Here is a 23513-nt window from a genome sequence, read left to right on the forward strand (position 1 = left end):
ACACAAAGTCATGCTTTGAAATTAGACAGAAAACGAAATTTCTTTGCCAATTGCAAAGCATACTTTCTACTACTTTTGAGGCAAGTGAAAAGTACTTTTACAGACTGACACATTATGAATCCACTTTTCAGATTCTTAAAAAAGCACATGTCCAAACTGCTTTTTCAGACCAGCACCATGTGTAACCTGGGTGACTGACTACACTCCAGCAAGGGCAACCAGCCTTAGTGATGCTGAATGTATTTGCATTACTGACTGAAACCTCAAACCCCACTCGCTTGTGAATACTGTGCATGATTCCACAGGGTAAGCAGCTGGGTGTGTGCTAAGAGTCTGCTTCTGCATACAAAAAAATGGCTCCCCCTTTCCATCTAATGCAACTGTGAAATCACCAGAGCAATACGCAATAAATCTCTGCCTGTAATTCCTATTTGCACACAGAGTCATGTTTTCACATTAGTCACAAAACTAAATTTCTTTGCCAATTTGAAAGCACACTTACTACTCTTTTTTTTGGCAAGTGATAAACACTTTTACAGACTGACACATTATGAATCCACTTTTCAGATTCTTAAAAAAGCACATGTCCAAACTGCTTTTTCAGACCAGCACCATGTGTAACCTGGGTGACTGACTACACTCCAGCAAGGGCAACCAGCCTTAGTGATGCTGAATGTATTTGCATTACTGACTGAAACCTCAAACCCCACTCGCTTGTGAATACTGTGCATGATTCCACAGGGTAAGCAGCTGGGTGTGTGCTAAGAGTCTGCTTCTGCATACAAAAAAATGGCTCCCCCTTTCCATCTAATACAAATGTAAAATCACCAGAGCAATACGCAATAAATCTCTGCCTGTAATTCCTATTTGCACACAGAGTCATGTTTTCACATTAGTCACAAAACGAAATTTCTTTGCCAATTTGAAAGCACACTTACTACTCTTTTTTTTGGCAAGTGATAAACACTTTTACAGACTGACACATTATGAATCCACTTTTTCAGATTCTTAAAAAAGCACATGTCCAAACTGCTTTTTTCAGACCAGCACCATGTGTAACCTGGGTGACTGACTACACTCCAGCAAGGGCAACCAGCCTTACTGATGCTGTATGTATTTGCATTACTGACTGAAACCTCAAACCCCACTCGCTTGTGAATACTGTGCATGATTCCACAGGGTAAGCAGCTGGCTGTGTGCTAAGAGTCTGCTTCTGCATACAAAAAAATGACTCCCCCTTTCCATCTAATACAAATGTAAAATCACCAGAGCAATACGCAATAAATCTCTGCCTGTAATTCCTATTTGCACACAGAGTCATGTTTTCACATTAGTCACAAAACGAAATTTCTTTGCCAATTTGAAAGCACACCCACTACTCTTTTTTTTGGCAAGTGATAAACACTTTTACAGGCCGACACATTATGAATCCACTTTTCAGATTCTTAAAAAAGCACATGTCCAAACTGCTTTTTCAGACCAGCACCATGTGTAACCTGGGTGACTGACTACACTCCAGCAAGGGCAACCAGCCTTAGTGATGCTGAATGTATTTGCATTACTGACTGAAACCTCAAACCCCACTCGCTTGTGAATACTGTGCATGATTCCACAGGGTAAGCAGCTGGGTGTGTGCTAAGAGTCTGCTTCTGCACAAAAAAATGGCTCCCCCTTTCCATCTAATGCAACTGTGAAATCACCAGAGCAATACGCAATAAATCTCTGCCTGTAATTCCTATTTACACACAGAGTCATGTTTTCACATTAGTCACAAAACGAAATTTCTTTGCCAATTTGAAAGCACACTTACTACTCTTTTTTTTGCCAAGTGATAAACACTTTTACAGACTGACACATTATGAATCCACTTTTCATATTCTGATAAAAGCACATGTCCAAACTGCTTTTTTCAGACCAGCACCATGTGTAACCTGGGTGACTGCCTACACTCCAGCAAGGGCAACCAGCCTTACTGATGCTGTATGTATTTGCATTACTGACTGCAACCTCAAACCCTTAAAGTATTCCTTATTTTTACCAGTACACCTTAATTTATCGTGAAAACATAGTCCATATTATTTTACATGTTCCTCACATTTAAATTTCTCCCAAAACAGAAAATGATAAACACAACTTCAACAAAAGGAATTCCATTTCTATTATTCATTTCTTAATTTACCATATACATCCCCTCTCAAACTCTAAACTCACCTTTAAAATTAGTTAGCTGTGAAAGAAATGTGGCACTCAAACAGCAGATTATCAGAGCCAGGATCTCTGTTCTTTACACCTCTCTCCTCTCAGCAGAACCAGATAATGGCAAACTTTCCCTCTCTTTTTCCACACATATACATGTTAATTTCAAATCTCAGTGCTTCCCCCTTTTTTTCAAATGTAATCACACATTTCTATTGGTTGAACACCAACCCTTTTCCAAAAGTACCCTTCCCCCAACTTGACTTCTGCCTAGTACCCTTCCCCCAACTTGACTTCTGCCTGCTACCATAGCAACTGCTGTGTGGAGTTAGGTCAGAAGTTCACCAAGAAGCAGCACAGCATACCACAGGATAACTCCTTTCACAATGAAAACTCAACGCGTTTCGAACATCGAAGTGTGGATTATTTGACGGACCATGGCGGTATCCACAGGGATGATACAATGTAAGAACTACAGGCTCCAGCATGCAAAGGTGCACTCATTTACGGGGGCGGAGCTATGAATGTTTATCAAGCTGTTCTTCATTATGACTGCTATTTACAGTTTCCAATGACTCGTGAGCAAGAACACTTCGATGTTCGAAACGCGTTGAGTTTTCATTGTGAAAGGAGTTATCCTGTGGTATGCTGTGCTGCTTCTTTCCCTCATTAAAGGTGTTTAACTTTCAGCGGTGGCTCCTCAAATGCACGCTCTTTTTTCTGTGGATATATATATATATATATATATATATATATATATATATATATTCACTGAAAAAACCATAGGTTTCACACATGTTATAGTTAGCTGGACATTTCGCTCGTAAAAAAACAATGAAATTCCCCCGTTATAGTTAGTTCAGCTAACTATAACTCGCGCGCCCGCAATCCAATGCTGATGACGTCACATATTACATCACTCATGACATGGTCAGTGACATCACTCATGACATCACTGATGACATCTCAAATGACATCACTGATGACATCACTGATGACATCATCCATTGAGTATGTGTTTCTGAACAATTTTAATATGTTTAATATATATAGGGAAAGGCCTGTTGAAGAATGAGTGGGTGTACAAGTGTGTAAATGGATGATTTTCTGTGGTGCGTAAGTAACTCTATAAGTGAGTCATTAAATGTATCTTACTGCAGACTAGTGACTAAACTGTGTAAATGTCTGTATGTTTCTGTATGTTGGTGTATAAGTGGCTGCATGGTTTTGTGAATACCTATATGAGTGTCTATATGAGTTATTGATTGCTTGTCTCAGTATCTGTATGGGTTCCTGAGTGTTTGTGTGGGTAGGGTGTGTGTGACTCTATGCATAGATGTGTGAGTGGGTGATTATATGGGTGCATGGTTTTAAGAGTGCATCTGTGATGGACAGTATGGTTGAGTGAGTGTATGTATGGGTATGTTAGGGATTGAAGCTATATCTCAGTGGTACATTTGTGAGTAACTACATATGTGAAAGGTAGTAAATATGCGTGTATAATATATAAGTGGGTAGATGTGAGAGTGTGTGATTGTGAGAGTGACTGTATGGATGAGTGTGTGCTTGTATCAATGATTCTATAAGAGCGTAAGAATGTGGTACTATTTTTATGAGTAAGTGAACTTGAGTGTGTATAACCGCATAGGTGAGTAAATGGGAGTGTGATTATTTGCATGACTGAGTAGGTGTGAGAGTACCTCTATGGATGATTGGTAGTGTGTGAGTGTCTATATAGGTGTATAAATGCATATGATAGTTTTGTATGGAGTGACTGCAAGTATGAGTGACTGTACAGGTGAATGAGTGGAGGTGTATGTAGACCTAAGAGTTAATAAGTGGGTATGTAGTTATTCGTATTGTAGTATATATGGTTTTGAGAATGGAACTCTAAACTTTTGAGTCGGTGTTTCAAAGGTTATATTAGGGTGTGAGAAGATGTGGTAATTTATCACATGGATGACGTCATCAGTGATGTCATCAGTGATGTAATTTGAGATGTCATGAGTGATGTCACTGACCATGTCATGAGTGATGTAATATGTGACGTCATCAGCAGTGGATTGCGGGCACGCAAGTTATAGTTAGCTGAACTAACTATAACTTGGGAATTTCATTGGTTTTTTACGAGCGAAATGTCCAGCTAACTATAACATGTGTGAAACCTATGGTTTTTTCAGTGAATTTGCAAGGTTTTTTAAATGCTAATTCCTAACTATAACGTGTGTGAAACCTATGGTTTTTTCAGTGAATATATATATATATATATATATATATATTCACTGAAAAAACCATAGGTTTCAGGGGTGTTATAGTTAGCTGGACTTTTCACTTGTACAAAACCATTGAAATTCCCCCGTTATAGTTAGTTCAGCTAACTATAACTCGCGCGCCCGCAATGCACTGCTGATGACGTCACATATTACATCACTCATGACATGGTCAGTGACATCACTCATGACATCACTGATGACATCTCAAATTACATCACTGATGACATCACTGATGACATCATCCAGTGAATGTGTGTTATTCTGAAAATTAAATATGTTTTATATATGTATATCTCAAGGTCGATGGAAGAATAAATGGGTATATAAGTGTCTAAATGGATGATTTGTTTTTGAAAAATTGATTGTGTAACTGACTGATTAAGTGTATCATAGTGAATACATGGCTTAGTGAGTAATGTTTAAATATGTAAATATCTGTATCAGTCTCTCACTTTGTGTATAAGTGGCTGCATGGGTTGGTGAGTAGCTACATGGGTGTCTATATAGGTTATTAGTTGGTTTTTTGAGTATCAGTCTGAGTGTCTGCATGGTTCGGTGGGGGTATTACGTAGTGCATAGGTGCATGAATGAGTGACTCACTGTTTGTATGTGTTGAACACAGTATGTGTGCAGGACTGTATGGGTGGATGAGTGTGTGTATGGGTGTGTTAGTGAGTGAATGACTGTCTCAATAGTGTCTTTATGAGTAACTACATATGTTTTAAACTAGTATATGTGACTATTGGTGTATATATGTGAGTATATGTGAGAGTGAGAGATTGAAAGAGTTCCTGTATGAATAAGTATGTGTTTCTATAAGTGATTGTTTAAAAGACTAAGTATGTGTAAGTTTCCGTAGAAGTAAGTGTGGTGGTGTGTGTATAACTGTATATGCAAGTAAATGTATGTTTGATTCTTTATTAGCATGAGTGACTATGTGTGTGAGTAACTATGGATGAGTGGCATTGTGTAACAGGATGTATAGGTGTATGAGTACATATGATGAGTGAGTACATGTATGAGTGACTGTATTGGACTGTTGGTGAATGAGTGGATGTGTATATGGATCTTAGAATTACTGAAGAGGTTGTTGTAACTGGTATTGGTATGTCCATTGTTTTGAAAATTTTAGTCTCTATTTTTGAATGTGTGTATCAAAGGTTATATTAGGGTGAGAGGAGGTCTGCCACTCTATCACAAGGATGATGTCATCAGTGATGTCATCAGTGATGTCATTTGAGATGTCATCAGTGATGTCATGAGTGATGTCACTGACCATGTCATGAGTGATGTAATATGTGACGTCATCAGCAGTGCATTGCGGGCGCGCGAGTTATAGTTAGCTGAACTAACTATAACGGGGGAATTTCAATGGTTTTGTACAAGTGAAAAGTCCAGCTAACTATAACACCCCTGAAACCTATGGTTTTTTCAGTGAATTTCTGAGGTTTTTTAAATGCTAATTCCTAACTATAACGTGCCTGAAACCTATGTTTTTTTCTGTTAATTTCAAAGGTTTTTTAAATGCTAATTTCTAACTATGCCTACAGAGATAGGACATGTGAAGAAAGAAGAAAAAATGCACAGAAAGAAACAAAAGAAGTGCAGAAAGAAGCAACAGAAGTCCTCAAATACGAAAATAAGTGCAGGAAGAAGGATAACGTGCAGAAAGAACAAAAAGAAGAGCAGAAAGAAGCCTTGTTGCAAAATCATCCTGTACCCTCAACTTTTTCAGACGGATACTGGTGGTAACTGAGTCTGACTAACCAGTCCTAGAGCCAGTGCTATGTTAAAAGACACTTAGAATACAGTGAAAACACCTACATACACTAGGGAACATTATGCGTTGGGGTCCCCCTGTGATTAGCCTTACCTCCTCTATAAGCCCCTAGTATATAATAGGGCATGGGGATTAAAACTACCTCTTAAAACAGGCCACAGGGCGTTTTTGCACACGTTAACTCAGGCCCCGTCCCCTCCTTTCACCATTGTGTAAACACGCCCTGTGTCCATTTTTAGTTGGGAGATTAAGTTCATTTGAGTCCTGAGGGTCCCTAGGGTCCAACTAGCCCACTAGGTACCTCCAGTAAGTGCCACAGAGCTGCGTTGCAGAGAGGTGTAAAAAGTGGCACGGCCTGGACCACCTCTCTGCAATGCAGCTCAGTGGCGCTTACTGGAAGCACTTGGTGGGCTAGTTAGCCCCCAGGGGCCCTCAGTATTGAAGGGAAATTATATCCCCAATTTAAAACGTGCCATGGTGCGTGTTTGCACACGTCACCTCAGGCCCCATCCCCTCCCTTCACCACTGTGTAAACGCGCCCTGTGGCTGTTCTAAGTTGAGAGATTAAGTCCCCTTGAATCCTAAGGGTCCCTAGGGTCACACTAGACCACTAGGTACCTCCAGTAAGCGCCACAGAGCTGCGTTGCAGAGAGGTGTAAAAAGGGGCTTGGCCTCAGAACACCTGTCTGCAGCGCAGCTCCCTGGCGCATACTGGAGATGCCTGTTGGGGGCGCGTTTGCAGAGTGCTGCATGGAGGGGGCATGGCCTCCGGCACGATGCCAGTCTTTTATTTTTTTTATTTTTTTAAGAAGGGGGGCTGTGTGGTTCCCCTTCTTATTCTAATTTATTGGCCCTGATGACCCCATCCCCAGGGCCTGTCTCCTAATTATATTTTTTTGACCCCAATCCCCAGGGCCGGCCACTGTTTTTTATTATTTTTAAAAAATATATATTTATAGACACACCTAGGACATGCTGGACAAACCGTACGTACCTATCACCATGACGATTTGCGTGATATTCATTAACAGGCGACTATGCATGCAATTAATCCACGTGGAATGTATTTACACCACTAGTGAAGCTCTGACATGTCTGATGCTCTACCGTGCCTAATCCCGGTAGACACCCTTGTCGTTTATTTATACAAACATGGGTAGCTATTGACGGGCACATTTAATACACATGCACACCAAGCCATTCAAAGGGGATTCGACAAAAATTCGACCAAAACTATGCAAGAAACCCCCCTCACAGTTAATAAAACACACATCCACTGCCGGATGTGTAATACTTTTTATTTTACTCTCTGGAAAGGGGACGAACATCACTTGCGAGTCACAGCGCGCTCCTGACAGAGCCCAATGCTGTGTTACACCCACCATTGCCTGCCGAGTGCCACACACCTCTGTATTGTATTCCACTAGCTAGTGCATATGCTATGACACTCTCTAGCCCATGTGCACTGTAACACCACCCCGTGAAAATGTCATGCCACACTTGTCTTCGCACGGGTTATATTGCCCCATCTAACGTGCCTTCCTCGATGCCTATGTTATAACGCACATTGCTATGCCATACATATTACAATTTGGGATCCATATCTTTGTCACAGTGTATATGCAACGTTACACTCCCCAGCACATATTTTATATTACAACTTTAGAGACTAGTTAGGTTACACAACACTGCCCTGTGCATATTACACTCCAAGGCGCATATCGCATAGCACACGCTAGTGCCTGTGCTATCTCGCGCTCTCCAATGAATCTGTCATTGCGCACAATGTATTGCATATTATATTTCACGCCTGGTTCATCTTATATCACACTTTTTGGTGCATAGTTTATACCATACACTATATCTAGTTTTCATTTTCAATCGTGCTCTCAGGACTATGTTCTATATAACACTGTGTTCACCTACCCTTTTCACGGGCATTACATTTTGCGATAGGGGGTGGAGGGTCAGGGGGTGTTTTTGCCAAGTGAGCCCGGAGTCACAGTCACTAACGTCTTCTTCTTCCTGAATAAAAGTGAGATTATGCTGCATACTTGTTCATATTTTAAGTAGTTTGCACAGACAAAATGTTTTAAAAACAATAAAGTTTCTAATACCCGCCTTCTCTGAACAGTTAGCTTGCTGCCCCATCCCCCTCCTCCCTATCCTCTGTTGTGTGAATCCATGGACTAGCCTCCTCCCTCCTGCCATGCATGGTCTGATGTGCTGCCACTGCCCTCAATTTAGTATGATGTATCAGTCCACTCCTCCTGCCCTCCATTGCCCAATTCTATGCCCCATCATTGACCTCCTGCTTAAACTCTGTGCTTAGCTTGCTGCCCCTATTCTCCTTCCCCCTGCCCTCCGATGTCTTTGTGCATGCCCCTGCTCCATCCTTTTTGCCCACCATGTCCCATGGACCTGCCACTCCTATCTACTCTGAGTGTTCTGTTGAGCTGCCACTCCCCTCCCACCTGCCTAGCATTGTCAGATGACTGTAACCTGTCCCTGCCACCTCCACCCTGCCTGTCCACATGCCATGCCTCTATCCTCTTCCTCCTGTCCTACATGGTCCATTGTACTGCCACACCCTTCTGCCCTCCCTGGTCTGTTGTGCTGCAACTGCTCCTCCTGCCTGCCCCGTGTGGTCTGTTGTGAGGCCCCTTCCCCTGAACTTTCTTGTCTGTGCACAGGTCCTGACTCTCCCTTCTATCCTCCATCGTCCTTTGTGCATGCCCCTGCACCCTCCTTCTTGCCCATCATAGCCATTGTGCTGCCACTAACCCTCCCACTTGCCATGCATGGTCTTCTGTGCTGCCATGGCCCCTCCCACCTTCCCTGTGTGGTCAGTTAGCTGCCCCTGACCCCCTCCCACCTTCCCTCCATGGTCTGTGTGTATGCCATCACAGTCTCACTGTTGCTCTTCATGTTGTGTCTTGCTTCTAGTGCCCATCCTGCCTGACCTCCATGGCCATCTTGCTGCTCCTGCCCTGCCCCCTTGCCCCCAGCCCTCTGTTTACATGTGCAGACCCCTACTCCCTCCCTGTCTGTTCCATTGTAATGCCCCTGATCCGTCCCTCCTGCCCTTTATGGTCTGTTATGCTGCAGCCTTCTCTCCTGTCTGTCCATTATGGTCAGCTAGCTACCATTGCCTCTTGCCCCTCTGTTCTCTGTTGTCCATGTGCATGGTCCTGTCCCCTCCCTCTTGCTTTCTATGGATTGTTGTGCTGCACTCCCGTCCTGCATGCCCTGTGTGGTGTATTGTGCTGCTGCAAACCCTGATGCCTGCCCTGCAGGGTCAGTTTGGTGCACCTCTCCATGTCTCTCCTGTCCTCTGTTATCCAAGTCCATGTCCCTATCCCATTTCCTTCCATGATCCAATGTACCATACTTGCGAACATTTTGAACTTGGTAAGAGGGAGATTTTGAAAAAAAACTGGGGTATTGATTTTCCCCTTTGAGTTACATTGAAAAAGAGGATATTGTAGACAGGAGACAGATCAAATAAAGCCCATTTGAGCTTAAAAACATTGGACGTTTCCTGGCTGAATCGGGTCTGTTGGCATGTATGGTTGTACTACCATTGCCTCTTCCTTCTGCCCACAATGGTCTATTACATTGCCACAGCCTTGAAGGAGGGTAGATTTTGTATCACAGGGGGCCCCTGGCCCGTTCTGTCCACACCTGAAGTATGAGACCCTTGTCCTTGCCCTGCCAGCCGCATTTGTAGGCCGTATTAAATTGACCAGCGGGTCCTGTGTTGCTATATAATTATCCTGAGACATCCTTACCACTCAGCCAGCATAAAACCCCTGTGTAGGCCCTTCTGTTCAATATGTAGGCCTCTTTGTTAAATTGACCATAGCTCTGCAATTTTAGTGTATAGCAGTCTGAAGGCAGGTCTGCGAGGCCTTCTGCTCCAAACTAGTAGCCCCCACCCTACCCGAGTGCTCCGTTCTCGGTATCAAAGTTCAACATCCCCCTGAAGCTGTCGACATACAGTAGGCTGCATCCTGGACTGGTACTTGCTTCCTGGGCAGGTTTCCCGCTTTTAAGGAAGTGGCAACTGCAGAGCGTCAAGTTAGGAGAACTGAGGAGATTTTATACATGAATATATTGAATTCCTGTACAATACCCATTATTTTCTGCTTGCTCTATGGAACTTACGATAAGCGATTGGCCTGAGAGACTGACCTTTTCACCCAGTCCATTGTCAGCATTAAGTGGGTAAATGACGAAATGTCTGGTAAAATCTGCAGACGAAGCTTTTGGGTAGCATACGTAGGTAGATGTAGCGTGCAAAGGAGCCCACAAAATGATATAAAAAGGGAGCACCCACAGATATCGACGGACAACCTCGCCGTCTGTATGTAGGTTAACAGGCTGTGCAGGTTTTCCCCAAGAACTGGGAGCTCTTGTCTTCCTTTGCTTAAAATGTCTTGCTCGGCTTTGCTTGAAGTATCTTATTCTATTTTACCTATATGAAATGTCATGTTATGTTTAACCATTGTTCTCTTTACTTTTGCATTTAAAAGATGTTGTATTGTAATTGCAGGAATGCTTGCTCTAAGAGTAAATGTGAGTGTCCCTAGGTAACATTTTCCTTGGTGTAACTTGTTTCTCATGATGCATTTATAGATGTGTTTTCTCTCTCTCTCTGTCAGTCCATTAATTGAGATACAGAGAATATCATGACAGCTGTATGATTATCTGGATTCTGTATTTTGTACTTTAGGTCTCTATTCTGCGGTTTCTTTGAAGTTGCATCTTCTCATTAAACTGCCTCCAATTCCATGTCTCATATGTCTGTTTTCTTCATTTTTGGAGCAAGCGTTCCTAGGCACCCCGGCTCAAATTAAGGTGCCCCTTTTGTCCCTGACTCACTCTCCTGCTCAGTTCTGTGGTGGCTCCCGGGGCTCTGGGGACCGCCCCTAGCTTCCTTGACCCGTAATAGATCTTCCCTCCAACAGCCTCTCTTGCAAGTCCTGTATTGTTGGTTTGTTGCCCCTGCCCCCCTTTCCACTGCCCTCCATAGTCTGTTGTGCTTCCACGGCCCTTCCTGCCTGCTCAGTGTGGTTAAATTGTTGCCTTTGCACCCTCCTACCTGCCTTCAATTTTCAGAGTCCGTGCCCCTGGCCTCTGCCTCTCAACAGTATCCTAATGAACAACTAGATTGCTAACATTCTATATTTATTACAAAAGTGTGGAGCGCCTGACATCATCTTGATGTAATCAAAACTGTAATACCTAGAGCATTCCTTTAGAAATTACATATATGAGAGGGTCTTATTGGCATCAAAATTATGGTTAGTGCTCTAAAAGACTAAAATAAGGACATATTTTCTGAGTTTTCAAATAGCGACAAAGCACTTTTAAATTATTTGTTATCTTTATGTTTTTTTATCTAGTTGACAACTTGATTAAATGTTGCACTTAGGGGAGAGGATGTGGTGTTACTTCCAGAACTGCAGACTTTGCAACTGGGGAACCAGGTTGAAGTTTCTGCTTCAGCTCGACATTCTGTGATTCTGGTCAAATCACTTAGTCTCCCCATGTCTACAACCAAAATGAATTTGTTCTTGTGTGATGTAACCAATGCTCATGTAAAGCACTCCAATACCTGACAAGTCTGCACTATATAACACTGCAAAAACACAAAATAATAAGTGTTTTGCACACTTCTGTCATTGGGCTATATTTGGGCTATATCTGGGTGATTTTGGGCTACATTTGGGCTCTTTTGTCTCCGGTGGCCATCTTGGGAGATTTATTTGTTATGAAGTTTCCTAATTCCCTCATGTACTGCAGTCTCCTCAGTCGGAAATGCTTTCAGTTTTTTACTTTGATTCCATCATGAAGGTATTCAGATATGTCACACATTTGCCATGAATTCTGAATGTTAGCACTCTAGTTGCTCATTAGATCATTGTAGTAAAACTACTGCTCACCATGGAAGTCTGCTCCTGGTATTAAAAGTGCATGTTTCAGTCTGCATGTCAGAATTTTTTAATGAAATAGAAGAGGATTTGAGAAGTCACTCAAAATGTGCCCTCATTTTCTTTCTTCAGCATTAATCATAATTTCTATGGCAAAATGAACCCCCTCATTGTGTTCCTTTTTAAATTAAATGTTTTAAGTGTTACCAGTTTATTCCAATCAAGATGGCTTCAGGTGTGCCATACTTTTGTCATAATGAAGACAGTAAGTGCTCTAGTTGTTTTTATGGACATTCTGTCATTGGGCTATACTTGGGCTACATCTGGGTGATATTTGGGCTACATTTGGGCTCTTTTGTCTCTGGTGGCCATCTTGGGAGACTTATTTGTTATGAAGTTTCCTAATTTCCTCATTTACTGCAGTCTCCTCAGTAGGAAATACTTTCAGTTTTTTACTTTGATTCCATCAAGAAGGCATTCAAATGTGTCACACATTTGCCATAAAATCAGAATGTTAGCACTCTTTTTGCTCATTAGATCACTGTAGTAAAGCTACTGCTCACCAGGGAAAACTGCTGCTGGTATTGAAAGTGCATGTTTCAGTCTGCATGCCAGGATTTGAGAAGTCACTCAAAATGTGCCCTAATTTTTCTTTATGCAGCACTAATCATACTTTTTATGGAAAAATGAACCACCTCATTTTGTTCCTTTTTAAATTAAATGTTTTAAGAGTTACCACTTTAATCCAAGCAAGATGGCTTCAGGTGTGCCATACATTTATCATAAGTAGGACGGTTAGCGCTCTAGTAGTTCTTTGGAACACTCTGGAAAGCTGCAGTAGAACACAAAGGAATCAACTGACAGTCTCTGCCCTTGTTGGATGTACATGTTTTACTGAGAATGTCAGACTTCATTCTCACATGACTGAGAAAGATAATGTGAATTTACAGAAAATAAGCTCTCAGTTTAGCTTATAGATCACCTTCCAAACCTCTGTGGTAAAAGCATGAGAAAATATTTTTCTCTCAATCATGATATCCCAGCAGAAGGCTTTTTCACATGGTGAAATCACCTTAGAACATACCACAATTCCTAAAATGAGTATGGTACCATCAACAAATGATTTATAATGTAACTAAAGTCTTAAAATCTTCTATTAACTGCAATGCTTTTTAATGAGGTGCTATCATGTATATTGGTCCCAAGATGGCTGCCAACACTTCTTGGATGAAGGGCTGACAGCCAATCAGATCTCAGGATGAGATGTGTGGTTAGGCTCCGCCCACATATATATATTGATTTAAATGCTATTTTCTCAGGAACTACTGAACAGATTTACACCAGACCTACAAAAGGCACTTCCTTGACCTGAGGACTACCTCTCTGCCAAATTTCAAGTAACTCTGTTCAGCCGTTCGGGCTGTAGCTGTGTCTAAAGGTCCTATGGAAAAATGCATGGGAAAAACGCGTTTTGGGACCCCCCTTTTTTCTCAGCCCCCGCTTGACGAATCCCCCCGAGACTTTCAGGGTAGGAGCGGAGCGTAGCGCCCCACCTATTTTGAAAATTTCGCGAGGATTCATCGACCGGCGCCAAAGTTATTCCAAATAGAATGTTGCGGATTTCCTATGGAAACAGGGTCCTAACTATAACTATCTACTGGCGACCGCCAGTAGATAATATATATATATATATATATATATATACAAAAAACACAGTCAGCTCCTCCTGGGAATCTCGCCCGTCGTTGGGTGGTGCGTTAAGCCGGTAGAGCTACCGCCGGCAAAGTCAATCCAAAATATCCGCAAATAAGCAACGCACTCTCAGTAGCTGTACCAGTAACGAGTTTTAATTCACACTGTTACGCGTTTCGGGAGTCTCTCTCCCTTGATCACACAGTGAAGCACCATGACACACACTTCCATAAGTACAAAGCATAGTAAACATAGTTAAAGGACTTCCGGTCTCGGTTGTATACAGAAAAGTGACTTTGGTGGCCATCTTGTAGTGTACTTTAACATACATACGTATTCACTAAGCCGATATAATGAAACCAAGTGGTATAATCATTGGAATTCATCACCTATTACGCATATTCGCTAAATGTATGCTGTGTATATATAAAGCATTATACCAATGAGACCTGTGTATAAACTTCGTCATAGTGACTTATTGACAGGAAAAGGCCAGCTCATTAGCCACAAGGCTACCTCTCCGCAGTGTGTTGTTTTAAATTGTAGGCACAGTGAGGTAAAATAAATGTCTAAATGCCAGAAAGTTAGTATATGCAACATAGATGTAAATAGCCTCTACGCGTCACAGTGACTCATTGCCAGAGAAGGCCAACCAAATGTTTATAGTGGACACGACTAAGGTGGCCGTCTCGTAGCAGTTGGGACGTTGGATGTAATAACACATATATAAAGAATGAACATATGCATATAACGCGTCATAGTGACATATTGTCAGAATTACATCCAAACGTCCTGTAAACATCAATGCAATGCACTTGAATATTATAATATGAATTTAATACTCGCACCAAAGTGGTCGTGCATTGCAGAGAAAAAGAGAGAGAGGAGCCTATTGTCTCTATTTATGTATTCTTTGGCTGGCGGACCGGCATATAAGTCCATCTATACTCATATATGTACTCAAGAGTAGATATAATAAATTTGATATTAGTTCAGTACATCGTGAAAAGATATGTGAAGAAATTGTGAAAATAAAATAAAAAGAGGGTGTTTCCTTATCTACTCATCTTCAGATTTCAAATCAGTGGATACGAAGAAAAGGGTAGGAGCCCGTGAAGTGCTCGTGGAAATACAAAGGGCCCCTTCCTTTCCTCCTGAAAAGATAAAGAACAAGAAAAAATTGATTAAAATATTATCTATACAATATTTCCAATAAACATCTAAACAGGCTATTTTTTATTACATATATAAAAATGGATGAAAACTACAAAAAGACAGGCTAGTCTTCAATGAGATGTGTTGCCAGTTCCTCGTCTTGGTTTTGACCTTTCGGGAACTTAGTTTCAAGATCCATAATCCACTTTGATTCTCGTTTTCTCAGAGTCAGTTCTCTATTAAGGGAGAGAGACTCCCGAAACGCGTAACAGTGTGAATTAAAACTCGTTACTGGTACAGCTACTGAGAGTGCGTTGCTTATTTGCAGATATTTTGGATATATATATATATATATATATATATATATATATATATATATATATATATATATATATATATAGATATATATATATTACCTACTGGCGGTCGCCAGTAGGTAGTTATAGTTAGGACCACGTTTCCATAGGAAAACCTCAACATTCTATTTTGAATACCTTTGGCGCCGGTCGACGAATCCTCGCGAATTTTTCAAAATAGGTGGGGCGCTACGCTCCGCTCCTACCCTGAAAGTCTCGGGGGGATTCGTCAAGCGGGGGCTGAGATAAAAGGGGGGTCCCAAAACGCGTTTTTCCCATGCATTTTTCCATAGGACCTTTAGAACGAGCTACAGCCCGAACGGCTGAACAGAATTACTCAAAATTTGGCAGAGAGGTAGTCCCTAGGTCAAGGAAGTGCCTTTTGTAGGTTTGGTGTAAATCTGTTCAGTAGATTCTGAGAAAATAGCCTTTGAATCAATATATATATCTGTATGCGCGCAGAGTGCGCGCTGGGTGCGCGCACCTTGCCGTGCGCGAGCGCAATTCTGATTGGTTGTTAGATCTTAGTAAACATTCGAATCGGAGGAAGTCAGGAAGCGGCGGCCGCCATTTTGTCTATCGCATAAAGAGGGGGTGATAAACAAAGGGGGAGCACTTGAAAAGGGGGCAGAGTGGGTAGAAATAGACCCAGTAGGCATTGTAAGGGGGTCAAAGTAGGACCTTGTAGGGCAAAAAAAAAGAATAATATTTTGAAAAAAAATATCGCCGAGTGCGCGCACCCTGCGCGCACCCGGAAAAAAAAAATAATAAAAGAAATTTTAAAAAAATTGCATTTAAGTGTTTAGATATAAGGTGGCTCTAAAAAGAGCCCTTGTGTTTATTGTTTGTTTTTCGGTACCTACAAGTAAGTACCAACGCAGAGTCTGAGGTTCAAGAGGAAGACTCTGTTCCCTTCATCATTGAAGTGCACACCATCTCCTCTATAAATGTCTTGCATGTCGTAACGCAAGTTGTTGTGGTAAATGGAACCCATACCATAGTCACGGAGGAAAGCAGAAACAGATTTGTTGACGTGCTTCCTTGCTTTGTCAATCTGCGGACAAAATTGGTTGGACCAGTTCCACTTTTGCCTTTGGCATATGTTAGAATATACAAAGGCAGATTGAGGAAAAAGCGACATTAATTGCACAAAGGTGTCCTTAATAAGCATTTCCAAACCTACCCCAGTTAAAGTGCCTAGATCATTACCACCACAGTGCACAATAATAAGGTTAGGCTGTGGGAGATGTAGAAAGGTTTTCACCAAAGGCATTAATTGGTGCCACTTTAACCCTCTCTGACCAATCCACTTGATGTCTACATTTGGCAAAGCAAGGTCTCTCACCATACCTCTTTTGTCTGCAAATTTTTCACTCCAGAAGACATAGCTGTGTCCTACAATCCACACTGTGAACATCTTCAAAGGAGATCTGGATGCACTCAGGAGGTGTAATTCAGTAGAATGGTAAAAAGAAATGAAAGACAGTTTGGAAATGGAGGCATACATATTTTTTATAAAAAAAAAAGAACTGATTGGCTGTTTCATACCATTCTACACTAAAAACTAGGCTGTATGTGTAAATTAATAGAAGCATGTTTTGTATTGGTTCAGAAAAATGTGTTACCAAAGAACAGTACTATGGATTTGCTGTAAGGTTTGAAAAGTCAAGCACTCTTGCTCTGTGGAATTGAAACATTGTGTGGCGAACTTCTGACCTAACTCCACACAGCAGTGTTCCATGAGCTGTTGCTATGGTAGCAGGCAGAAGTCAAGTTGGGGGAAGGGTACTAGGCAGAAGTCAAGTTGGGGGAAGGGTACATTTGGAAAAGGGTTGGTTTTCAAGCAATAGAAATGTGTGATTACATTTGAAAAAAAGGGGGAAGCAGTGTGATTTGAAATTAACATCTATATGTGTGGAAAAATAGAGGGAAAGATTGCCATTATCTGGTTCTGCTGAGTGGAGAGAGGTGTAGAGAACAAAGGTCCTGGCTCTGATAATGTGCTGTGGGGTTTTGAGGTTTCAGTCTGTAATGCAAATACATTCAGCATCACTAAGGCTGGTTGCCCTTGCTGGAGTGTAGGCAGTCACCCAGCATACACATGGTTTGTGGTCTGAAAATGCAGTCTGGACATGTGCATTTAAAAAAATCTGAAAAGTGGATTCATAATGTGTCAGTCTGTAAAAGTAATTTGCACTTGCCAACAAAAAAGAGCAGTAAGTGTGCATTCAAATTGGCAAAGATTTTTCGTTTTGTGACTAATGTGAAAACATGACTCTGTGTGCAAATAGGAATTACAGGAAGAGATTTGTTGCGTTTTCCTCTGGTGATTTCACAGTTGCATTAGTAGGAAAAAGGGGGAGTCTCTCAAAAAAAAAAAAAAATTAAAAAAACCTTGGGTGCGCGCAGGGTGCGCGCACCTCAAAAAAATTTCCCAAAAAAATTTCAAAAAAAAAATTTTTTGGGTTAAGTTTATAGGTGGCTCTTAAAAGAGCCCTTGAGTTAATGGAGGGAAACAGGAAGAGAAAAACGCAAAAAATGAAAAAAAATCTATGGCCTAGTGCATGAATGCGCATCAAATTTTCTCTGAAGGAGATCAAGACTGGTCTCCCCCACAGAAATAAGTGAACCGCAATCAGTGCACCGTGTAGACAACCTCGCCAAACAAGGTGGACCAACAAGAGGTAAAGAAACAGGTGTAGGCACCATCGCAGCTGAAGTGCTCCCCTGAGCTGCCGAAGATGTGCTCGGCTGAGCTGCTGCTGATGTCGTCGGCTGAGCAGGTGAAGAGTTTTCTTCAGAAGCTCGACGAAAAGATACTGGGTGCATTTTGTCAACATGTCTTAACATAGTGTGAATGCTAAAAGAATATTTCTTGTTAGGATTCCCACGAGATAAGACTTTTTTACAAAGTACACATGTAACTTTCGGTGCATTTACCTTTTTCTCATTCTCTGGAAAAGTGAAAAACTGCCATATAAAGCTGTCTTTCTGCTTCCTGTTCCTCTGCCTCTCAAGAGTGTCCTGGTCACTGTCTGAAGTAGGTTGCTGTTCAGCCATTGTCTCTCAACAACAGAATAGCTCCTTCTCCAAAGGAATCAGAACTAATAATGAGGGGAGTAGGTGTGGTTTGGGAAGAATCTGGAACAGAAAGTACTTCAAACCAATCATAAGTGATGATTCTTGATCACATGACTTGCCATGAGGGGATTGGGTGTGGTATTGAAACAATTAGAAACTGAAAGTAATGATAACCAATAAGAAATGTTGTTTTATTATGTATAAACCCGAGGTGCTCGCACTGCGCAAGCTCCGTGCGCGCACCCCGTGATGACGTATGCACGAACGCGTAAACGCGCAGGTGCATACGTCATATACGCGCACCTAGCGCGCATACGTTTAACACGCGTATACGCGACCGTTATTGCGCGTAATTTTAGCGTATGCGGAAGTAAACCGCGTCGAGGGCGTAGGACACATGCGTGCGTACGTACGTACGCATACGTACTGGGTGCGCGCTCCCAGCGCGCACCAACAAGTATATTTGCGTACGTAAATAACGTACGCCGGAATTCATAAAAAACATACGAAATAGTACTAGGTGCGCGCTCAGAGCGCGCACCCCAAGAAATTATAAATAAAAAAAAAAAAGTGGACTTTAAATAATTTAAACAATTATAAAAAAAAAATATCCAAATTGAATTATTTAAAAAAATAATTTATAAAAAAATACAGATAATATATAAATGAATAAAAAGTAATTTTATTTAAATAAAAAAAAATATCTTTAATTAAAAATACATAACTTAGCATATAAAAAACCATACAAATTCTCAGAAAAAAACATAGGTTTCAAAAACGAAATATTTAGGGATTAGCATTTAAAAAACCTTGCAAATTCACTGAAAAAACCATAGGTTTCACACACGTTATAGTTAGGAATTAGCATTTAAAAAACCTTGCAAATTCACTGAAAAAACCATGGGTTTCACACACGTTATAGTTAGGAATTAGCATTTAAAAAACCTTAGAAATTCAGTGAAAAAACCATAGGTTTCACACATGTTATAGTTAGCTGGACATTTTACTCGTAAAAAACCAATGAAATTGCCCCGTTATAGTTCGTTCAGCTAACTATAACTCGCACGCGCCCGCAATGCACTGCTGATGACGTCACATATTACATCACTCATGACATGGTCAGTGACATCACTCATGACATCACTGATGACATCTCAAATGACATCACTGATGACATCATCCAGTGAATGTGTGTTTTTCAGAAAATTAAATATGTTTTATATATGTATATCTCAAGGTTGATGGAAGAATAAATGGGTATATAAGTGTCTAAATGGATGATTTGTTTTTTAAAAATTGATTGTGTAACTGACTGATTAAGTGTATCATAGTGAATACATGGCTTAGTGAGTAATGTTTAAATATGTAAATATCTGTATCAGTCTCTCACTTGTATAAGTGGCTGCATGGGTTGGTGAGTAGCTACATGGGTGTCTATATAGGTTATTAGTTGGTTTTTTGAGTGTCAGTCTGAGTATCTGCATGGTTCGGTGGGGGGTATTATGTAGTGCATAGGAACATGAATGAGTCACTCACTGTTTGTATGTGTTGAAGACAGCATGTGTGCAGGACTATATGGGTGGATGAGTGTGTGTATGGCTGTGTTAGTGAGTGAATGACTGTCTCAATAGTGACTTTATGAGTAACTACATATGTTTTAAACTAGTATATGTGACTATTGGTGTATATAAGTGAGTATATGTGAGAGTGAGAGATTGAAAGAGTTCCTGTATGAATAAGTATGTGTTTCTATAAGTGATTGATTAAATGACTAAGTATGTTTAAGTTTCTGTAGAAGTAAGTGTGGTGGTGTGTGTATAACTGTGTATGCAAGTAAATGTATGTTTGATTCTTTATTAGCATGAGTGACTATGTGTGTGAGTAACTCTAAGGATGAGTGGCATTGTGTAACAGGATGTATAGGTGTATGAGTACATATGATGTGTGAGTACATGTATGAGTGACTGTATAGGACTGTTGGTGAATGAGTGGATGTGTATGTGGATCTTAGAATTACTGAAGAGGTTGTTGTAACTGGTATTGGTATGTCCATTGTTTTAAAAATTTTAGTCTCTATTATTCAATGTGTGTATCAAAGGTTATATTAGGGTGAGAGGACGTCTGCCACTCTATCACAAGGATGATGTCATCAGTGATGTCATTTGAGATGTCATCAGTGATGTCATGAGTGATGTCACTGACCATGTCATGAGTGATGTAATATGTGACGTCATCAGCAGTGCATTGCGGGCGCGTGCGAGTTATAGTTAGCTGAACTAACTATAACGGGGCAATTTCATTGGTTTTTTACGAGTAAAATGTCCAGCTAACTATAACATGTGTGAAACCTATGGTTTTTTCACTGAATTTCTAAGGTTTTTTAAATGCTAATTCCTAACTATAACGTGTGTGAAACCCATGGTTTTTTCAGTGAATATAGATATATATAAATCCGCAATCCCAGCTGACGCTGGCGTTAGCCTCCCCCCTCACTCACTTTCGATGGCGGTCCGTAGCGAGGTGGCAATCCTCAATGTATAAACCAGACGCTGTTATTCCTGGATACTCGAACAACAAAGCAGCCACGGACAACTCTTGAGCTTTTCAAAACTAGTTCTTTATTTGGACAAAAGCCAAACGACCGACTCTACGCATTTCGGGATAGCAATCCCTTGAGCAAGGGATTGCTATCCCGAAACGCGTAGAGTCGGTCGTTTGGCTTTTGTCCAAATAAAGAACTAGTTTTGAAAAGCTCAAGAGTTGTCCGTGGCTGCTTTGTTGTTCGAGTATCCAGGAATAACAGCGTCTGGTTTATATAGATATATATATATAGATATATAATATCTACTGGCGGTCGCCGGTAGATAGTTATAGTTAGGACCGAGTTCCCATAGTTAATCTGAAAATTCTATTTTGAATAACTTTGGCACCGGTTGAAGAATCCTCGCGAAATTTTCAAAACTATTGGGGCGCTCCGCTCAGCTCCTACCCTGAAAGTCTCGGGGTGATTCGTCAAGCGGGGGCTGAGAAAAAAGTGGGGTCCCAAAACGCGTTTTCCACATGCATTTTCCCATAGGACCTTTAGTCGAAGGTACAGCCCGAACGGCTGAACAGAATTACTTTAAATTTGGCAAAGAGGTAGTCCTCAGGTCAGGCATGTGCCTTTTGCATATATGGTGTCAATCTGTTCAGTAGTTCCTGAGAAAATTGCAGTTAAAAGTACATAAATATCTATATGTGCGCACCGTGCGCGCACCATGAGCGCACTGTGCCGTGCGCAAGCGTAATTCTGATTGCTGGTTAGATGTCAGTCAACATTCGAATCGATCGAAATCAGGAAGTGTGGATGCCATTTTGTGTGTGGCAGTGAAAAAGAAAGGTGGAGAACGTGAAAACGGGCAGGGTAGAGAGTTCCTGACCCCCTAGCCTTTGTCAGGGGGTCCCTGAAGGATCCCGAAGGGTGAAAAAAAACATTTTATTTTTTTTCAAAAAATCGCGGCGTGCGCACCGTGCACGCACAGTGCGCGCACGGCGGCAAAAAATTCGTAAAAAAAATTACAACACAGTATATTAGGAATATAGCTCTTCTTGGAGAAGTGAAGTGAGTTCTGAAAAAGAACTGGCTTTTTTGTCTTTTTTGTTTTGTATTTTTGTTTTAGTTTTTTAACAATTTTGTATTTTTTTTTATTTTTTTAGAGCAGCAAAAAAAAACAGGGAATGTAAAACTGTTCAACAGGAACAAAAACAAAAAATGAAAAAAATTATTGGGTGGAGCATGTGTGCTGCTGTATTTTGTTCTCTATTAAGTTAATGCTGCTCTCACCATAACAGAGAACATTGCACACATTGCACCGTATATGAACCTTCTGGAACAGAGGGTGGATATCCAGAGGTCTTGAAGCAGGTGAATCTGCGGCCGCAGATGGTGTGCTCAGCTGAGCTCCTGGAGGGTTGTCTATTGTGGCTCTTGTAGACTCACGAGCATAAGCCACAGGATGCACTTTTTGGAAGTGCCTCAACATAGAATAAATACTAAAGGAGTATTTTTTTTGGGATCTCCTCTAGATAAGACAACTCCACAAACAGTGCATGTGACTTTTGGGGCATTCACCTTCTTCTATCTCTGTAGAAGATTGCTGTTCTGCCATTTTCACTACTGGAAAAGCTGTTCAGCTCCTTCTCCCAGGAAATAAGAAGAAATAATGAGGGGAGTGGGTGTGGTGTTTGAAGATTCTGGAACTGAAACTACTATGAACCAATGAAAAGTGTTGTTTCGTAATCACATGACTTGCAGTGCGCACCGTGCGCGCACGGAGCACGCACACATGCGCACACGGAGCACGCACAGAGCACGCACGCATGCACACACGGAGCACGCACGGAGCATGCACGCATGCGCACACGGAGCACGCACAGAGCACGCATGCATGCGCACGGAGACGGTGCGCACACCAGGCGCGCACCGTGAAAAACTCTAAAAAAAAAAAATGTTAATAAGTTTATGGAAGATATTAACTATGCTGTTCAACTTTATCCAAATCAAAAAAAAAAGAGCTGAGCCATTCCATATTACAGGATCTAGTCAATCTATAACTATATATATAGGTAGTTTATTGTAAAATAAATATATAATAAATATAATAATACATACATAAATTAGCATTTAAAAAAACTTGCAAATTCAGTAAAAAACCATAGGTTTCACAAACGTTATAGTTAGGAATTAGCATTTAAAAAACCTTGCAAATTCACTGAAAAAACCATAGGTTTCACACGCGTTATAGTTGGGAATTAGCATTTAAACAACCTTGGAAATTCACTGAAATTCACTGACAAAACCATAGGTTTCACACATGTTATAGTTAGCTGGACGTTTCACTCATACAAAACCATTGAAATTCCCCCGTTGTAGTTAGTTCAGCTAACTATAACTCGCGCGCCCGCAATCCACTGCTGATGACGTCACATATTACATCACTGATGACATCATCCAGTGAATATGTATCTTTCTGTAAAATAAATATTTTTTATATATGTATATCTA

This window comes from Triturus cristatus, chromosome 10, assembly GCF_964204655.1.
Source record: "Triturus cristatus chromosome 10, aTriCri1.1, whole genome shotgun sequence".
NCBI lineage: Eukaryota > Metazoa > Chordata > Amphibia > Caudata > Salamandridae > Triturus > Triturus cristatus.